This window comes from Corvus hawaiiensis, chromosome 2 (genome assembly GCF_020740725.1).
Source record: "Corvus hawaiiensis isolate bCorHaw1 chromosome 2, bCorHaw1.pri.cur, whole genome shotgun sequence".
Taxonomy (NCBI): Eukaryota; Metazoa; Chordata; class Aves; order Passeriformes; family Corvidae; genus Corvus; species Corvus hawaiiensis.
Window position 1 is genome coordinate 44,498,157 of NC_063214.1, and position 19,098 is coordinate 44,517,254.

At 43.5% G+C, this 19,098-nt stretch overlaps 1 long non-coding RNA gene across 1 annotated transcript; it reads left to right on the forward strand.

The window, feature by feature from the left end:
- The first annotated feature begins 9,967 nt into the window (after positions 1 to 9,967).
- Positions 9,968 to 18,759, forward strand: LOC125321577. Its single transcript, XR_007201596.1, has 3 exons — positions 9,968 to 10,133; positions 16,688 to 16,846; positions 18,562 to 18,759. It is a non-coding gene; the product is annotated as an uncharacterized LOC125321577 (long non-coding RNA).
- Positions 18,760 to 19,098: the final 339 nt, after the last annotated feature.

Here is a 19,098-nt window from a genome sequence, read left to right on the forward strand (position 1 = left end):
CATTTCAGTACTCACTACATCATGTGGCAAGGAGTCACACAGCTCTTTGCCTGGTTGACTCGTGTGAAAATAGCCATTGCATCTTACTTGTCTTGAACTTCTTCCCTACTAATTTCATTTGACATTGTCTGGTCTTTTTTGTAACAGAAGAAAGGGTAAGGAGTTATTTCCTGTTCACTTTATTCTATTTATATTTCGCCTTTTTTTCCTTAGTCCTCTCTATTCTTGAGAAGAAAAGCTGTAGCTCATTCAAGTACTCCTTGTGTGAAACTAGTCCCAAACCTCCAAGTCCTTGCATCCCTTTTTGGAGCCTTTTCATTCCTACACTATCATTTTCAATAGGGAAAACTGCCCAGAGAATTGCAGACATGAGCCCACCCTGGAGTTCTCCAGTGTGTAACGTCGTTGTCTCCTCCATTCTCCAGTTTCTATAACTTTCAACCAACTTTTCTGGTCAAGCTGATCAAACTGGAACACACTGACCTTAACAAAAGATAACACTTTAATGCATTCTAAACAACACCCCTCTGAGAATGGTGTGTTCTAGGAACAAGGGTGGAAGTGGTGGAGAAATCATTCCTGGAACTTTCCCTTATTTCTGCTTTTCAATAACTCTTTATTGCCCTGGCATTTCTGTGCCCAACTGTTGCAGTGGGGATACTGCAACACGCATATATCAAACCAGGAGTCCCGTGGAAAGGAAATATATACGGACAGACAGATTCTTGCTAGCTGTTTCAGAGATGTTTATTTCTCCAGCCGCATGGCCGGGGCTCTGCCCAGGAACTGTTCCAGTCACGGGACCAAGGGTCCTTCTGCCCGCGCAGGGAGCACAAACCAACCAATGGGAACGAGGCTGAGCAGGGGCAGGGAAACCCCGTGTCTGTGCCCTCAGGGCCCCTCTCCCAGGGCTACATGGCAGGGGAGGGACCCCAACACCCAACTGTGTTATGAGCAAAGGACACATCTAATCTGAGATAATTCTTATCTCCACTTAGAGTGATTAGAGAGGTAATGGTGCTTTTGGGGCAGTCCAAGTAAATATCTAAAGTGAGGTAGGTCAATGGTACCCTAAAAGTATCCTGTTATCTCCATTCATCACTGTAAAGGAAACTGATACCCACTGGATTGAATCCAGATGTCCAAGGTCAGCTGGCAGGAACCCCAACCCTGGGGACAGTGGCCTGTATCTAGAAAAGTCAGACAAGTGTTGTGCTGCTTTGCTGGTGAGGTCTCTGTGTCCACCTCCCCCTGCATGAAGAGGAAGAGGCAGCTGGAGAAGGTGTTCAGGATGACACTGGGAACTAGGCCTTGGAGTCTCGGGCAGCACCAGGGATGAGGGGGTTGTTGGAGTAGGGTCAATGGTGATGTGGGGACGGCTGGACTGTGAGGTGTAGAGGCTACAGTGTAACAGGATTTAATGCAAGAGCCAGAAGGGCTCCAGAGGGCTGTCACTGGCTTTGACTTAACAGGAGGGTGCTGGAGCTGAGGCCTGAGGAATAATGGTCACTGGTGACAATGATATTGGGAAGATGCTGAGGTGCAGAACAAAGACATTCTGGTGTGACTGGGACAGAAGTTTAGCTTTATGTTTATTGAAAATATTGGGATGAGGAGCTGGTGGGGTTGTGAAAGAACACTGGCTGTTGACTTAGCTGGGGAATAAAGATCATTAGGACCCAGGAGTAAGGATATGGTTAATTGCCATTGCTTCTGGCCTTTCTTCAATTCTTACTCCGCAACTGCTCTGTGCTGTGCTTCAGGGCTGGCAGCAATGCCTGGTGTTAGGGCCTGTTATGACCCCTGTGCAGCCCAGCCTAGGGACAGCTGCTCTTCTTTCCTCAGCAAGCAGCAAAGAAGGGAGCACACACAACTAGTCTGGCTCTGCACCACCTCCCACTCCTCACCTCCCCTGCAGCATTAGGGGAGAGCGTGCACGACAGATGGCAGAGATGTCTGCCCTGATCCCAAGCTGAGGTGCTCCAATGAGGAGAAGTGCTAATCCATCTCTCTGCTGGAGAATTGAAGCTTTAGATCTAATCAAGGAAAAGTAGTTACAGGTTTTCAGCCAGTGCAGGAGACCCTGCAAGCAGGAAAAATCACACATGCCAGTTGACTTCCAGATTTCTGTTGGAGGTGACCTCAGCTCTACTCTGGGCTCTGAGAAGGACATGGAGCTATCACCAAGATGTCTTTCTTTCCTCATCCTCCTGACCACCCTGCTCCTCTTGTCCCACCAATCACCCCACTGGGTTCTTTGCTAAACTGGGTCATTAGCAGTTATCTTTCCAGTTCCTTATGTCATCACAGTCTGATTCTCCGTGGTTTGTTACCCAAGTGCCTTTTTAGCTTGGTACCTCAGCCCCACTTCCCTGCTCACACCCACCTCCAGCCTCAAGGCCCCCAAGGCAGTGGCACCCTGGGCACCCAGAGGCAAATCCTGCCCTGCTCAGGGCCTGTGGCAGCACTGGAGGCAGGCTCTGCTGGGGACAGTTCTGTGAGGGCCTGGAAGTTGGCAGGAGACACACTGTGCCCTGTGCTGACACAACCCTCTGAAAATTCATCTGCCAAGTTGACAAGTCTCTGCTAAACTACATGAGCTGAGACTTTTTAAAAACACATTTATAACTTGGCTACATCTTCCAGCATCGGGGTGACCTACCCCCCTGTTTTGCCAAATTTCAAGTTCTTGCTCAAATAAACAGTTTCCTAATCTTGGCCTGGAAACCACAGAACCATTTTTACTGAAACTGCCTTCCCTTTTCCTCCTCCCAAAAGAAAATGGAAGGGGAAAGAATCAGCCCGAGGCCAAGCCTTGGCAAAAGACATTTCAGCCTGGATGTGTAACATCTAACAAACTCAGCAGCAATTGAAAGCAGGAGCTTGTAACAAGAACTGTCAGGCGGGGGTAATTGCAAGCACTGCTACCAACTCTATCTGCAATGTGCATCACCCAGAAAAGGAGGGAAGTGCATAAATGGTAAAACTCATTTTACGTAACCGGAAGAATTGGATGCATGCCCTGGAGTGTCTGTTTCTCATCCTCCTTCATCTCTCATTAGCTTCCCTTCATTGCTCCTCACAGCCATGCTCTTCCTTCTTTGCAGCTCCTGCCATCTGGAGCAGCACACTTGGATTCTCCTATCAGCTCTCTAATGTCAGATTTGGGTGACATTTTTATCTGCGATTTCTTGTCTTTTGCTCTTCTCTCCCCATTCTGTTAATATCCATCTCTGAAAAGGTTTGCTTAACTCAGCTGAGAATATTTGGGGTTCATTTTAAAAAAGGGTTATGAAAAGGAGGCAAATCTACAAATTCATGTGATCCTGACTACAGTAACATTTATGATACTGAGTTTCATTGGGCAATTTATCTAAAGCTGCTTCCAGATGATGAACCATTATTTAAAGGAAGAAGGCAAAAAATCAGTAAGGAAGCCATGGACATCTTAGATTAGAGTAGTTCCATTTTAAAGAGGCACTTTTAGTAAAATCTAGTTTCTTCCCAAGATCAGAAATATTAATGGATGCTTCATTTCACTCCCTGCCTATTTTGTAATGATTTTTTAAACTCCTGATGCTGAGAAAAATCTGCATGTGAGAAGCAAGGAGGAAGTACTGACTTACAATTTTGCAGATGAATGAGCTTCAGATAAAGGCAACCAAAAAACCTGATCGTCTGTAACCCCCATCTACAGACACTGTTCAAATCTCCTTTATATCGTCTTCAGATAAAAGCTTAAAAATAACATAGTAGATATCAGTGGCATATTTAGGAGCATTGTTGCTCACCAATGACACAACATAAATTATCTACAGGACAACTTAGTCAGCCAGCTCTAGTTTGGATTCACAGAGAGTTAAAAGTCTGCCCAGTCAGTTGCAGAAAGGATTCAGCCCTTTCACAGCTGTGAAATGGTTGATGAGATGGTTGTTATCTAATCTGATATCTAGCATAACACAGGCTGTGGGGCTTCCCTGGATTGATGTTTACTCAATTAGACCATAATCTTAATGAAAAAGCAATACCCAGGCACTATTTTATGGTAGCTCTAGCTACTTCTCACACTGAGCAGCCAGATATGAGCCCCCAGGTTTTTCATCTGTAATGCTCTCAGGTTAACTGCGGGTGTAACTTGAGAGTTACCTAAATCGTTGGCACTTGCTTAATGGTGATGAATCCCTGTGATGTGGAGCTACCCAGCTGCTGGGTAACACCAGCAGTTTAACTGTGGCCACACAAATGGACATCTCCCTTGGCTGGGATGAGAACTGCTCCACCAGCTGCAATTGTTGAACAAGAACGTTTGTCTCAAAATTAGCCTTATACATTTCACTAGCAGGTTCCTTTACATTATTTGCTGTTAAACTCATCTACAGTCCACACTAATCAATGCAATTACCTGGGTTTTCTGTAAGTGCAAACCTCTTTTCCCACTCACTTGGAGCAAAGGGAGCACACTGCATTTAGGAGGAGTCTGCCTTTGTGGAGCTGCTGAATCCTGCTCTGAAGATGTTTGCAGACGCCAGAAAGGTGACCGAGACAAGAAAATCAGAACTGCAGGGAATTCACATTTTTCTTTATTTATGGGTTTTATGATTCTAACCTCTATTTACATGCCTTACCTTTCTGGTTTCTTCCTTCACTGTCTTCTGGAAAAGGTGCATGTAATCAGATGGTCTGGTAGGTGGCACCATGGAATAGAAGGATGTGGTATGGCAGGATGGTGTGATGCATGTGGGGTGTGAGGACCTGCTGGCTGGCTCTTGTCCTGTTTCCTTTGCATGTTTGTTTTCTGTTACCCAATAATGGAATGGCGTTTGTGAGGAACAAGCTCAGAATGAGAACATTAATTACTTATTGGTGCCTCCTAGGGAGGATCAGATGAGCAGGAGTGGACAGGGTGAGAAGCTGGTTGGTACCCAGGCAGGGAAATAGTGGGTGCTGTTGAGCCAGACAGGTTCAGGTCTCTAGGCTGCATTTCCACGGAAGTTCAGTTGGGAAATAAAACACATTGCTACATCTCTGAACAGAACTGCAGTAGGTGAGAGAGCCTGAGGGTTTGAGTCAGCCACATGGCAAGAGGGGTAAGAGAAGCCTGAGTCAAATACTCTAGCTGAGCTTTTTAAAGCCCTTGTACTCCTAGTATGAAAATCAAGGCACAAACTCTTTACTTTCCTTAACTCACTGCCACAGCTGGGTGAGCTGGAACAACAACTTCATTGTATTCAAATGCATTTGTGGTCTCATTTGTATCTCTTTTCCTATTACTGTGGGGTACCAGGACAGCTGTGAGACAGTACAATCTCTCCTTTAATCAGCCTTGTTCCAAGGGAGGCCTGGGAACTGCAAGGTCACAGATGCTGGCCTGTGAAACTGCTGAATGAACCAGGCAGCAGCAGGTCTGTTTACACAGAAAGCTGGTACACAAACAGCTGGCAGAGCACAGTGAGGAGAGACAAAATGCAGGCCCTCTGCTCCAGCCCAGAACCAAGATCAAATGTGCTTTCTAAACAAGCTCTGTAATAGATCTCCCAGATGTTGAGAACCAGATGTTTAAGGATCTTCCTATTCCAAATGGAGGCTGGACCCTGAGCTAGGCACCCACCTTCCCTGTACACAACATTTCAGAGGACTCAAATGATCTAAAATGCCAAAAGGTAAAGCAAGAGTTGGGAAGCGTCTTGTAATGAACCAGCAAGAAGTTCTAGGGACACACATTTTTAAAAATATTGCCTTTCAGGGATTTCATTGCCTTGCTTCACTTAAGTCCATAGCTCAGAGGCTTCCCTTCAGCCCAGCTGTCTTTGCAACTCATCATTGTTTTAGAAGAGGGAAAGTGGTTGAGGTTGTTGTGATAGGGCATATTGCATGGGATCTAACTCACTGATTGCCCATCCCCGCTGATTTTGAGTAATTTCAGTGTCCCAGTGTGTTCAGGTCTCCAGCGCCGTGAGTAGTACAGTGCCCAGGAGCAAGTAAGAAGTCCTGCTCATGTGGCTGCACTTGTGTGCCACCAGCTGAGAAGGTGAGCCAGCCCTGGCACCTGGGCCACCATGCTGAGCCCCCCTGGCCTGGTAGCCTGCTGCACAGCTCATGTACCCAGGATGCAGAGGACCTGTTGTGAATTCCCTCCTTACTCTGAAGTGTTAAATGAGTACAACCAGCATGTCTGGGTTCTAGATAACTTGTAATAATGCCACGATTTGCCAATCTTCTTCCTACAGCTGGCTGCTTCAACTGTCAAGCAGCCAAGGATTATGGAGTGCTGAGGTGGAAGACATAAATGCCATGTCTGGTGTGGTACAGTGGCAGGTAGGAAGGAGACGGATTTTCTTCCACCAAACTACCTTAACATGCAAAATACAAGTCAGAGTCTTTCTTGCTTTCTTTAGGCACATGACTAGTTGTCTTTGGCTGCGTTATTTTGGATTCAAGTATTCTGATGTCTTATAAAGAGCTGAGAAATCTACTACCAGACCTGACTGAGCTGTTCACTTGACCCTCAAAGCTGTGTGAGTGGGACAAAGGAGAAGTACATGACAAAGATTAGCAAGAACTACAACCTGTACACTTTGAATCTCTGAAGGGGATTTTTTTCCTCCTTCATTCAAAGCTGAGAGGACCTGAGGCGTCAGCTCAAATGCTTCTATTTTAAGCAGGCTGTGTGTGATAAGCAAGCAGCAAATGTGCTGTTAAATGTGGAATTTGCAGAAAGGGTGTGTGTAGTGTGCCCTGCAGCTGCTGCCAGGAGAGATCTGTTGGCTACAGCAGTGCAGTCAGGTATCCCAAAGGATACTCACCAGTCACCCAAGTGTTACCTTTTTATAGGACGTATTTTGGGAGCTTTGCCTCTCCTTGCCTCCTGCATCATCATGGCTCTTGGAAAGGAGCCATCTCCAGCTGCTTTCCACCAGCTTGGTGAGGGGGGCATGGGGCAGCGTGAGGGTCCTGCTGCTGCACTGCTGTGAAAGCCAGAGTGGGCTGTGCTTTCACTTTCTCCCTGGCTTATGTCAGCCAAAGGTAAAGTGCCCCATAAAGAGACAGCATGTGCATTTGTGGAGTAGCACAAAGGGCTCTCTGGGCTGCAGTGTAATCCAAAGAACAGATCCATAACAGATCAGTCACAGGGCACAGAGCTGAACAAAGCTTTAGGCAGAAGTGTGCCAGTAAAGCACATAGAATACAAGTGGGAGGGTGAGTGCACTTTTACTTAATTCAACAAACTATCTTATCTGGTGTCCGGGAAAGCAGTTCTTATGTAGCTACAGCTGCTACATGTCTTCATATATCATCTGTGAACAGCATTAAAAGCTGTCCAAGGCCAGCCACCCACAACAATTACTGTCCAAAAGCCCACAGAACAGTCAAGATGTTAGAAACACTTTGAAACACTACATTAAGCAGGGTTTTTTTTCTGTGATTTAAGGAAGTCACTCATTTACCTACCAGGGTACTGATTTCAAGGGAGAAACAAAACTGGCAGAAAACACTGAGAAGTGTCTGAGCAGTATCTGAGCTATTTCTGAGTATACTGAAATTCTGCATTAAAAATCATAGATCGTGTTTGTTTTCTATTATCGTCATATTTATTACAGATATTATGTTTGTATTTGCAAGTCTAATGTTTTCTGGTATGGCATTCCAGACTCTAGGAACATGTGCAGTGTAACAAAACCCCCTAAACTGGTGAAGAACTATGTGAGAAGTTCCTGAGATACTGCTCAGGGCTCCTGCTCCGAGGTAGGGACCAGTGCCTGCCAGGACACCCATGCATAGAGTCTCAAAAATGAACTTTTTTTTCCCCTTCTTTGTCCACCCGGTGGTGCTAAAACACCACGAGGCCCTTTCTGGCATTTTCTCACCCGTCTGCGTCAGGCAGAGTGTCTGCGCACTGTGTGATCCTCAAGTCACCTCTTTAAAAAATTATCTCTGCAAATTCAAGGGCCAGGCAACCAAATTAGCGCCCTGGATCTCTGCTTTGTACCCTGTTGCTATGTTTCCAATGGAAGAGAGATAAGACTTGTCATGCCTAATTACATAGGATGAGATTAGATAATCCAATCTTTTTTCTCTAATGTTGATTATAATTTAATTCATTTCGGATTCTGTGTTAATTTCAGAGAAAAAGTGAATGAAGCATGGTCCCTACTTTTGTTTTCAAAAAGAGTTGACAGAGAAGAATTGACTGCTAGGAAGAATTGGTGGGGAAATATTTTCTTTTTCTGTTAACCAACTGATATCAAAAAAAAAGGGTGAAAATGCCCAAAGTTTAATCTATGATACCCAGTCCTCTTCAGTTTCATTTAAACTAATGTGCAGTTGAGCTGAATCTCAGCATTCAGCAGAGAGCCAACTGTGTGGAGTGGCACACTATGAGAAGGATTGGGATTTGAACTGCCAGGAATGTTTCCTAGTCCTAATTTTCAGATTCAACACTCAAAAAATGGCAAGAATGACTGAAGGGGAGGACTCTCTGAAGTTAAAGTCCTTGAGGGAAAACCTTTATAGCATGTGATGTGACTACAGAAGGTGGGCTTAGATTGGATATTAGGAAGAAATTCTTTCCTGTGAGTGTGGTGACACACTGAAACAGGTTGCCCAGAAAACTTGTGGATGACACATCCCTGGAAGCATTCAAAGCTGGGTTAGTGGTGGTTTGAGCAACGTGGTCTAGTGGAAGGTGTCCCTGGCCATGGCAGCAGGGCTGGAAGTAAATAATCTTGAAGATCCCTTCAGCCTAAGCCTTTCTATGATTCTATGAATTCTTGTAATAGAACTCTGTATAGAAAAGTGCAATAGTACCTCTAAACTCTGGTACGATGAAAAAACTCCAGGCGTCCTCAGCACTTGGCACACGGGTGATTAAATCCTTGCAGATAATGCTGTACTTTGTTCTCCCTCTTTATACGAATTTTTACCTCATCAACTTCCTGTGACAGGAAGCAGCCTTGGAGGTTCATTGCCTAAGTCACAGCCTGCTGATTTGCACAGGCCTTTTAATCAAATTCTGTGTGGAGAGCCCAAGAACCATCTTCTGCTCCAGGAATGTGGCCATATGGCAGGGACATGACCTGCCCAGGTTGTCCTTTGAACTGGATACCACACTGATGCATGTGGGTGACACCGAGTCAGGCAGTGCCTGTGCTCTGCCCAGGTTGGATCTCTTCCAGTTCACAGGCTGCCCAGGAAACACAGATTTACCTAAATCCTGGCTTCTCCTGTGCTGCAAGTCAATAAGGTCCTGTAAATTCTCTTTCAGGGACAGAGACTGTTTGCAGCTCCCTTTTGGGGTGCAGATGGGGGAGGCATGGCCTTGTGGGTTCCCCTGTGGCTGGGTGCAGGAGGTGATGGGGAATGCCAAGGGGGAGGCAAATCTGGCTGTGTTGCTTCCCTCTCTTCACAACAGCCTTCCATTGAGGTGTGTGGCCTGTAGCACTTAGGATGACTGTAGCTACCCCAAGGAACCTCAGGGATGGCCTTTGTCTGCTGAATATCCTTCTGTTGCAATAGCAGATATTCACCATAGAAACACTCCAGCTATGCAGCAGTGGTGTGCATTGCTCCCCTGAGTCCTTGGCTCCATGGGCTGGAGAGATCCACATTCAGTCCATGAATTCTCACATCCCTTCAGACTCAAAGATGATTCCCACAAACTTTGAGGGTAATGCTGTCAAATATCCTGCCCTCTGGAAAATTTGTTTACCAGAAATTGATCTGAAACCTCACTGAGGATTCCACTGAAGCCTCTTTGGCAATAAAATGCCACCATCACACTGTATGATAGATCATACTCTGGAAAACACAGCCCTTGGTGGAAGCAGCCAGATAATTTTGATTATCTTCACTATTTGTTTGTGAAATCTGGCCCCATGCCATACTTCGTAAGTATGTCAAAACTTTCTGTGTGCTTGAACTTGCCTGTGGACTGCTCAGCTTTCCAAAATCCTGATGTGTGAAATGCACTGCTGTGCTCTTCTGCAGGACCACCCTCCTGATGAGCTGTTCATCCCTACGCCCTCTCTTCCCTCTGGTTGCCCCAACAGCAGTCACCTCCTGCATTTTGTTTTACCTACAGAATGAGGATGAGATGGCCAAACTACTGCTAATGTGAAATGCAGCTGCCGTGACTGGTGAGTACCTGGATTTTCAAGTTCAGATGTAGCAGTGGGGACAGTGCCCTTAGCTGCAGGGAGGATTAGCCCAACTCAAGAGAAGGTGCTCACTGCTCAGAAAAGGCTATTTGGAACCAGTGCATGTGGCTACCCAAACTAGGCCTCCTGGGCTGATGTTTCCTGAGCTGAGGCCTGCCAAATGGACACCTACAGATAGTGTCTGCCTAGGAATGTGTTATTGCCATAGCTCATTATGTGTAATTGCACCAGTAAAACAATGACCCTTTCCTGATTAGTTTCTAAAAACACCCCACCCCAAAACACTGCTTTAAAAAAGAAACAAAAACCCCCTAACTTGTGTTCTGTTCTCTTGCCCTAAAAGGAAGAATTTTAGTTTTGTTTCTCTGCAGTTTTTAATCAAATCCTGTCCTTGATGAAACAAAAGTGAAAAATGGACAGAAACAATAAGAAAAAAGTATTTGAAGAGCTGCTGTGGTTACTCATAATTTCCTGCTATAGAATTTCTTGTATTTTCTGTGGTTCCTAGAAATGGCAGAAGAGCACAGGTCTGGTTTGTGAGATCAGCTGTTGCATTCCTACCTTTGCTACATAAATCATGCACTAAAAAACATGTATATCTGGAACAATCATTGACTCATTTATCCTTTTCCCTTGTCTTCTGATTTTATTTATGTTTTCCTCCTAATGATGTTACAAAAATGTGAGACTTTGGAACAGTCTCCCTAGTTCCTTAACACTCTCACCTCCTCAATACTCAACAGACAGAAAAAGGCACTTTGGGGTGGTGCATGTAATCCATTTAAAATGTCTATTTTAGGATTTAATACAAAAACACATCCTAAAGGCATGTTTTTCTTTTCATTTGACTAGAAAGATTGACCAGCTCAGATATAAATATCTATTCTATAGCCCTTATATATTTTACTAGATGATCCTCTCTTGCCAACTGCATCATTGTAACCTTTGTCCCTCTCTTGCCTCACATTCAGATTCCGCACCCTTTTTTGGTGTTTCCCGAGAGTTTTGTTGGTCAGCAGCTCTTTTGTTTTCAGAGTTGCTACAGCATGCCTGCCTTCTATAGCTCACTGCAGTGCCTGCCATAGTGTTATGTTACAGAAGACAAACATGCATTGCTTTGCAGAGACTTGGGTTTTGTTCAGCTATTTATTGAACAGAAGAAATTGGTTTACAATGAATTTTTTTCCTTATCTTTGTCTATGAAAAAGCCATAGTCTTTCTCTCTGAGGCTGGGCAAGTACACTGTAATGTGGGAGGCCTGACAACCTGCGAACAATGCAGCTGACAACTTGTCAGCTGAAGAGTAGTTGTGTGTAATAACTAAAGGGACAAAACAACGTTTGACAAACAGGATATTGTATAAATGTGCTCATTTTCTGTGTGCAGGAGATTAACATTGGGTAGAGAGGAGCTGACTGGAGGGGGAAAGAGATGTGAAAGGACAGAAACAAAAGAACAGTGCTCACAATCACTAAGTATATGTATTTCAGTCTACAAAGTCTTGGCCCACGGGACTACATATCTGGATGCAGGATTGAGCAGCTTCATATGTACATGCAAAGTTCCACTTTAAAAGAAATAAATTTTTTAATTACTCCATAGGAGCCAGCAGAAGGGAAATCACTGTGGTAACACGGAAGTATGCTGCATCTTTTATAGCAATTGCTGCATTTTGAGAAACGCAGCCTCAGAAGCTGTAACCTCATGAACTGCTTAGGCATGAATACCACTATTGTTTCCAAGTAAGAAAAACAAAACCACAAAAAACAGAAACTCCTACAGTCCTGGGCCAATGCCAAACTCTTGTATATACTTTCAGTGGAAGATAACCTGCTTAATTTTGGAAATGTTCCCACAGTAGCTTATTTTGCACTTGTAACTGTGTGGCCAAGTGAAGGAGACAGTGTTCTGGAGACCTACAGTATGTGTTTGACAAAGTTCAGACACAAGCCATGTTCCTAGTTAGAAATACATTCAAAACTGTATTAGGAAGAGCTTTGAGATAGGATAAAAGTTACTTTTCTTTAAAATCAAACTAAGGAAGTCATAAGGAAGTGGCAAGAGGCCAGTATCAAGCCTCAAGACACTGGTACTTTATTCAGACCCTTGCATTTGTACTTCTCAATGTGCAGGTGGTGCTAGAAATCACGCTGTGTGTTTAAGGCTTCAACACATTTGATATTGAGACTTCTTCTGTGCCAGTGCTTAGATGGTAATTTAATCTCCACTATTGCAGAGCCTGAAGGGAGCACAGCACCTTGTGTCTCAAAACTGGTGGTCTAGTCTGTTTTAAATATGTGCTTTGTCCTCAGAGCAGGGTAAAATCCATCTCATGTCAACTTATGACATTAATGTTTTTTAAAGTAGTGACTTAAAGCCTCATAGGCTGGGGCTTAATTTTCCATATGCTGTACAAGCACATTTTATCAGGTTTTTCTTTTTGTTCAAAACACGTTCATATTGTCTTGTGTGTCAGGAATGGGGTGCTTTGTTTCTTGACTCTTGCACAGTGGAAGGATGGGACAATCTTACTTGGGCCCTTCTCTTCACATTCTTTGATCTTTGTGATCTTCAGGACAGTGCTTTTTCAGCTGGAAAAGGTCTTTCTCTGCTGAAATAACTCAACAGAGAACAAAGGACCCTTTGCTTCCCCAAGGCTACTGTACCCTCTGTCTCAGCAGCACTGTGGAGTAATGAACACAGCATTTAACTCCTGCTTCCCAAGGCAGCTGTGCTCGAGGCCACTCTGAATTCCTGACTCAAGAATGTAGAATGTTTCAATTTGCACGCAAACTTCTTTTTCCCCAGAAATCTGTGTTCATAAGGACTGGAGTGACTTTTTGGATTATCACAATTAGTAACACTGAACTTCAGATAATAGGCCCAGATTATTGTAATAGAGGTTGAGATGGCTTTCATTACATAAAGAGATTATCTGATACCAGGAATGTCTGGTACTGGCTGGTACTGGGAGAGATGGATTTTAGGTCAGTGCAGCCACTGGTGGATGCTAAATTAAGCCCTGTCAGTATATTCTTTGTTTTCTGAATCTGAGGTGGTCCTTCTGAATAAGTATACCAGGAAGAGAACAATTTTTCTTGCTAGTCCACTAAAAAAAACCAAGTGAGTATTCAGCATGACATCTAGTGTCATTTTAGCCTGATTTTGGCATCTCATTCATGCAATCATTTTTTTGTATAAGAATGTAACTGTCTGTCCACTCCATCCCAATAGCTTTTCAATTCTCTGAATAATTTAACAGCAAATCTGTCAAAATTTGACAGCAAATTCCAGCTTCTAGAAACCCAGTGTTCTAACTTCGCCATAAATAGACATTTATATTCACTCAATTGGCACTTGTTGTTCCTCACACGAATGCCCTTCCTGTTCATGTATCCAGTGGATACTGGTATGTAGGTTAATAATCAATTTGTAGCTACTAGCCAAAAAACACTAGCTTAACCCCTTATCAAAGACTCATCACTCTTCTTCTGTTTCTACTATGTTTACCCTCTAATATATTCTCATGAAAATATTACAATTTAGAGTAAAGTCTAAAAGAAACTTTTTTCAGTAGTGCATGCTACATTACTTTTAATTTATTTATTCCTGTAAGAAGTAAGAAGTGAAAGTGAAAGCATTTTCAGTACAACTATGATTCCTCTTATTTCTCAAAATATTCTTAAGAAACATGGTACTGTGCAGTAGAATACAAAAATGGAAAGCTCAGCTTCTCTCAGGCTGCAGTTTTAGTACCATTTGGCACCAGGATTAACCTAAACAGCCCCCGCTCCTGTCATTTAACCCTGTGTCTGCTACAACTGCTTGTGCCATCGTTGTTCAAGCAGAGCTGATTTATGACTTGTTCAGTTTGCATGCAGGGGCTTGGGGTTTTTTGGTCTTGCTGTAAATCACAAATCGGTTCCCCACAAGCTGCATTGGGAACTCAGGCACAGAGATCAGATTTCTGGTTTTGCTTACAGAATTAGGGCCTTATTTTGCATGTTGCAACAGAAGGCTTAAGCTCCTCTTTGTATGTGGGTTTGCAGAAGTTAGTGTGTTCCCATGTGTTTATGTGCCATTTGAAGCTGTGATGTAGATACTTTGGGAAACTTCATCTTGTATCTGTAGCCTCTGAGTGGATGATTTAATTTCTGAGGCATTTGGCTTTTTAAAAAGAACTCTTTGTCAAGGCAATCACCCATTTTCTAGGTAAACTGTGATGGAATCACATTTAGCATGATTGACAAATTACTTGTATCTTCCTGAGCCTAGCAGCAGTCGTGGTAGAAAACCTCCAGTGTAATCCTCAGGAAATTAAACAGTGCCACACCTGATTCTCTTTCAATTGAAGGAGTACTGACATAAAAAAATTCTCCAAGAACATGAATAGCAACAGCTAGTTCAATTAAAGCAAATTAAACACCTTAGGAAGGTTTTAAAATCTGCTGAGAGATGATGAGGAATAAATGAGAGAAATCAGATCTAGAGAAATTACTCTGACAGCAGGAACTAACTTGGAGTCGAAGCAGACAACCTGCTGTTTAGAAAGACAACTCCTTTGGAAAAAAAACAGGAATGTGGAGCTTTGAATTGACAAAATTTGAAGCAGTTGAATAGAACCCTTTGATTTCCTTGATATATAGGTGGTCCTTTTTCCACCTGAATGCGGTTTATTTTAGTCCAGTCATCTCTGCTTTGGCATTCTTCATGCTCCTATCTCCTGCTGAATGTATGTTTGTTATACCACCAGGAGAACAAAATGGTATTCCTAGAAGCAGACAAAAACACTTAGAAAAGTGAGCAGATTCTCCAACCTAAACAGATAATTGAACTCAACATCTACCAAGATCTTCTTGCAGCTCATTCTGATTATTTTTTATCTTCCAAGTAAATATTAATGAGAGTTTCTGACTGATTTAAAAGCCTCAACTTGCGCAGTGTGGCTTTGATAAGTTCTTGAGACTATTCATGGCTAATGGGAGAATTTATCTGAGCACTAAATGTGAGAAAGCCCACAACTGATTTAGGTAAACCTAAACTTTTGTACTCGTGATCCTTTGTGTAGGAGGATGTGGAAAAGAAAACTCTTGTCTGTGTGCAAAGGGAATGGAAACTTTGCAGACTGTGAATGCACTGACCTTCAGAAAGGGAGCAGCAAGATTTTTTTTTTTCTTGAACATTTAGGGTTATCACAGTGAGTCATGGATGCCCTTAATATCTAAATATTGTATTTGTCCCTTGGGATTTTTTCTTTTTTTTTTTTTGGCCCTTAATATCTAAATATTGTATTTGTCCCTTGGGATTTTTTCTTTTTTTTTTTTTGCTACATGCCCAAATGCAATTTAAAAAGCTTCATTTAAAAAAAGAAATAAAGTAATCATTATTGCTGGTGTAGATGTAGGTGCCCTTGTCACTGAAACTATGGGAAAAACAGAAACTCTCCAACAACATTTTTTCAGTGTTAGAGAATCAAGGCATTACTTTATTCTGGCCAGCATGTGCAACAGAAATTATTTCATCCACATATGCCCAGGTTGTGCAGTGAAAATAATTCCTTCACACATGGTTCTTTACCAGACTTTTCCCATATTTATACATAAAAACTCCAAAGAAATTCACGTTCATTGGTCTTAAATTACACAACTCTTAGTATTCCATCTCCTATTGGTTATTGATCCATTTGATGCTAATCTGGTCCTCGATCTTTGATTCTCTTATCGATCTGTCCCTAGGTATCTCTGGCCGAACCAGCAGTTAGTATTCCTTAGTGTTCACTTATCTCCTGTGCATCTTCTGGCTAATCCCAATCTGTGGATGCTAAACTCACCAGGCCTCTCCCAGTGAAGACAGTTTTTGAAAAGAAAAACTTCAATTCCCCTCCCCCTGGGCAAAAGCGAACAAACCTGTGACTAAATTTACAAATAAAAAAATAAATTAAAAGTTTCTGTGTTTAGTCAAAACGAAGTGGGCAGTTTGCACCCACACAGATTATCAAAACATAGCTTGTCTGATCTCATGTTTACAGGATGTCAGAACTACTCTGCTCTTGGGACTTGGCTTCATTTGTAAATTGAATAGATAATGCAACTTTTATCTACAGGTGGTATTTTTTGCCTCAAGTTGGCTTTTCCCAAGTTTTCCTTAATATTCTTTTTTTTCATATTTCTCTCATCATTATCTTCCCCTTATGTCCTGAAGGAGTTGAGGAATTCCTTCCAAAGCTTTTGTGGAACCCTATCACCATCTTAGGTCAGTTTATAAGACGAAACCTCTTCACTGCTCGAATGGGGGTTGATGCTTACAGTGAAGCCAACACTATGGAGTTCAGAATAAGCAGGTCATGTTCCATGGAGCCATTTGATACCTTTGGAAAGCTGAAAAATACCAGTGATAAAATCAGTAATAACTGGTTTTATTTTTCATACAGGTTTTACAGCGGGGTTTAGATTTGTGGGAGAGTGGGTACAGGAGTCAGTAGCAACAGAAAGGCAAATAACAATGTGTGTTTCCTCCATCTCTCCTCTTCATAGATGTTTAGAGGTGTGTTACAGAGGCACCACTAAAGCCAAATGTTTTAACGTTGTGGAAGGTGGTAAACTGCAGAATGCATCAGAGAAGGATGGCAGCGTGAGGAGACTGACATTCAGCAGGCCTTTCAGAGAAGACTTCTGGACTTGCAGTTACATCAGGTACTTCAAGGGCTGGCTGTGTTACTTGGTGTGATAAAACACTCATGCTGCAGGGTCACTGCTTTCCATCTCCAGAAATTTGGCCTCTAACCTTTGCTATTTCAGTCAACAATACCATGAGGTATTTTCATAAACACTGGTAATGTGGCAGTGGCACTTTTATTAGCACTTTGGCCTCTGCGGTTTCCTTTGGTTGAGGACAGCTTTATCTGAATGCTGCCTTCTCCCCCTCTATCCAGAGCTAAGAGTTGGCAAAGCAGAGTGCCTTGTTTGCCCCTCACTGGTTTTTAGGTCAGGACTGTGACCTTAGAAGGTTGCTGCAATTGGTGAAAGGGCTGGAATAAGAAACAGTCCTAGTTCTCAGTCTCATGGCCTGAGAACCAAAGCCAAAGCATTTAGCTTGGGTAGGGCTTAAGCACCACTACTGTCCTCTTACTCTGCCTCTGGAGAGTTACCCTGGCCCCAGGCTGAAGCCACACACAGAACGCTAATGATAATACACTGTTCCTCAGGAATTTCAGTTCTAAGAAGAACTCTTAAGTTGCATTCTTACTTCATGTCCTTTGCGTAAAGGACTATCCATCATTGCAGCTAAGTGGGGAAAGTTCCCTCTTACCTCTTTCTCTGAAAAGTGAAGAAATTACTGGGAATGAGGGGCTGCTGCTACACTGAATGAGGCAAAGCAAGCAGCAAAAGCCTGACAGCTCAGGGCAGCTACACCTCTTTTTCTGCTATCACAAGCATTTTAGCCTGCTTTTTATTTTCTCCCCCTCCCTTCCTCCATTGCGACATGAGGCTGTCAAGCACAAAGGGTGAACGTGAAACTGGCTGCCTTGAGGCCTGGGAGGGGAGGAAATAGTTTATATTGCCAGATTAGCAGGAGGCCAAGGGTACAGAGGGGCAAGGGCAGATAGTGGCTGGGGGTGGAGAGGCATAAGGGAGGGAGGGAGGGATGCAGGAGAGTTAAGGAGGAACACTGGGTTAACTAGTCTTGGGAGAATGTGCGGTAAGAAGTCAAGAATCTGTTACAATAGATCAATACAACTTCATCTGGGGAGTCCTGTTTGAAGTTCTGAAACTGGGGATAACCAGTCAAAGTAAATCTTTAAGCACTTGCAATTAAAGCCTCACACAAATAGAGAGCTCAGTTCCTTGTGTGTCATTGAACAGTTCCCTATGTCAAACAAAACTCTAAATACCACACCTCCTCACTCTTCACATAAGGTATTTGAAGGGCTGGCTCCATTTTTGAACCTTCTCTTCCCCGTGTCAGTAAGCTTCCTTAAAACAATGTCAGAGATCTGACAACCATTTTAAAATTTAAAAGGAAGTTTTTAACTTTCTTTTTTTCTGCAACTGCTGCAAAGCCAATGTTTCTCTATCATTATATGATGTTAAATAGTGTTACAGTAGAAGCTCTACCGTACTAGATGTCGCTGCCGCAGTTCAAATTTGACAGATAGTATTGTTACATATGATAAATGTCATCACATATGGCAGGAAATTTGAAAGAGTTTTAGAAAATATATGAATGAGTCTCTTGCAAACTCATCTTACTGGAACTCTGATAGAGAAAATTACCCACTAGTGTCATAATGCTGTTACACTTCCTTTATTTTTACTCTTCAGTTCTCAGTTGTGTAAACACCCTACTACCCATCTGTCATCACAAAACGGGGGCTTTTTAAAATCTCTTGTCTGGTGTTTGTTCATAGGAAATGCCAGACCATGACTGTGCTGGGACATTTTGAGCTTTTGGTCAGCGTTCTGGTAGGTGCTGTGGAACTTTTTCAGATTTCGATATGCAGAGATACTGTCTTAAACCCCTCCGTGGAAATTTATGGTCTTATTTTGTCTTCCTCTTGTTCTTTCCCCGTGACTTTCAGTGACCAAAGTCTTTCGTCGGTCATGTTGTTTCCTCTCTGGCAGACTGCAGCTGCCTATATTAGGAAGTGCGGTCGAGCAACTGTGTTGTACGCTGGTGTCAAGGGTGAAACCGCGGGGTTTGCGGAGAGCTCGGCCCTCGCCGCCCGTCCAGGGGAGCGGAGCTGCGTGTGCGGCCCGTGCCGTGGGAGCGCGGTGCCGGCACCCCCGGGCCTCGCCTGCCCCAGAACGGGCCAGGACGGGGTCGGGGGCCCAGGCCGCCTGCAGCGGCACCGCCCCTCTGGCCGCCCCCCTTCCCGGCTGCCCGCGGGCTGGAAATTCCCGCCCGGGAAGCACACTCGGGTTTCCCCCGCTGGCAGAGGAAAGTA